The sequence below is a fragment of the Rutidosis leptorrhynchoides genome, chromosome 8 (assembly GCF_046630445.1).
Source record: "Rutidosis leptorrhynchoides isolate AG116_Rl617_1_P2 chromosome 8, CSIRO_AGI_Rlap_v1, whole genome shotgun sequence".
Taxonomy (NCBI): Eukaryota; Viridiplantae; Streptophyta; class Magnoliopsida; order Asterales; family Asteraceae; genus Rutidosis; species Rutidosis leptorrhynchoides.
The window spans coordinates 133,101,253-133,103,173 of record NC_092340.1 but is presented as its reverse complement, the minus strand read 5'-3'; the positions used below and the strand labels follow the sequence as shown (position 1 = coordinate 133,103,173).

The window sequence follows — 1,921 nt, the reverse complement described above, 5'->3', positions numbered from 1 at the left end:
TGATCCGTACACGTTGATTTTGTACGGGGCGTCACATGGATCATAACAGTCAACCGATTCTCAATGAGGAGGGTAATCCAATCAACCATGATCCACCGGTTAATCAAGAGTTATTGAATGATCCGAACGACATGCCGATGTGGAACGCTAGATTAGTTGCACCAAAAATGATAGCACCGGCTATTACAAAGCCACCAATCGAGGCGGAAATTTAGAAGATTGAGGGTAACTTTTTCACGTTGATCAAAGATACATATTTTCAAGGGATGATAGACGAAAATCCGTTCGAACACATCCAACACTTTAATGATCTTTGTGATATCTACAAATACAAGGATGTCACCGATGACGCTTTTAAGTTAAGGGTATTCCCCTTTACACTTCAGGGGGAAGCGAAGATTGGGTTAAAGAGCTTACCATCCGATTCCATAAGAACCTTTCAAGATTTAACCAATGAGTTTATCAATCACTTCTTTCCACCATCAAAAGTAGAATGACTTTGAATGGAGATTAATGGGTTCACCCAACGGGGTGATGAATCTTTGTATGATGCGTGGGTACGATTCAAGAAAATGATAAGAGCTTGCCCACCGCACGGTTTAACAAAAAAGGAGTACATCAACACATTTTACCGGGTTGTAATGCTTTGACGAAGCAATATCTTGATTCTTCATCTGGTGGGGTATTAATGTATAAATCACCAAATGCGGCCGAAATCTTATTGGAAGACATCTCGGTTAACACATACGAATGGGCACCTTCACCACAAGATTTGACAAGGAAAAGTGTAGCAAAAATCGAGAGTGATAATGGGCAAGTGACGCTTGCAAGCTTGAACAATCAATTTCAAATGTATGGGAAAGAGTTGAAAAAGATTCAACAAATGATAGTCACAATGCAAGTAGGTTGTCAACGATGCGAGGGTCCGCATCTCACAAAGAGTTATCCTCAAATTACTCAATGCAATCATGTTGATATAGATGACATTCCCATGAATTTGGATGCTCATGTAAACTACGTGAGTAATCAAAACTATCATTGGAGAGGAACATCGAACCAAGGCTACTACAATCCTAATAAAAAACAAGTGTCATTCAACAACCAAACCAATACACCACCCGGATTTACAAACCAAAACCGCAACCAAGGTTACAACAACAACTATAATTAAACCGGAACAACAACTTTCAGTATCAAAACCAACAACCTTACAACCACCAACCTTATAACAACCAAGCCAATTCGAATTATCAAAACAACCAAGGTTATATTCAACCACAAAATAACCAAGGTTACAATCAACAACCTCAACAAAACATTCAACAATCCCAACCTTCAAAAAGTTTAGAAGAAGTCATGCAAAACTACATCAAGAAGGTAGAATCAACTGAAGCTTTCCTAATGAAAGAGAACGAGCTCTTGAAGCAACAAATACGAAACCAACAAGCTTTATTTCAAAACCTTGAGAGTGTCGTTGGAAGACTTTCAAATCAAGTTGCCGAAAGACCACAAGGAACTTTACCTTCAAACACTCAAGTTAACCCAATCAACAATAACCGTCACCACAACCAAAACCAACAAAACAACAACACAAGAGTGATGCACCAACCAAAACCCTAACCACCCAAACCGAAATGAAAATTTAAACGCCATAACTACTCGAAGCTTTTTAACCACACAAGGGATTAAAGATCTCCATCCATAACCCTTTATAACCCATGAACCACTACCAAGTTTTGTTGAAGAGGAAACCGGGGTTAGCAAGGAGGAGGGTAAAGAAAAGGTTAACTCAATCGAGGGCACGAGTAATGATGAATCGGGTAAGAAAAAAGGTGATGAGTCTTCAAGGGTTACGAGACCGGTGCCATATCTAAAAGCTTTAAAGAAGGAAAAGTAGGCTGAAAGTTTTAAGAAATGATGA

General features: G+C 39.1%; 1 non-coding gene across 1 annotated transcript; it reads right to left on the bottom strand.

The window, feature by feature from the left end:
• Positions 1-494: 494 nt before the first annotated feature.
• On the bottom strand, positions 495-601 carry LOC139865293 (small nucleolar RNA R71). The gene has a single exon (XR_011764818.1). It is a non-coding gene; the product is annotated as a small nucleolar RNA R71 (small nucleolar RNA).
• Positions 602-1,921: the final 1,320 nt, after the last annotated feature.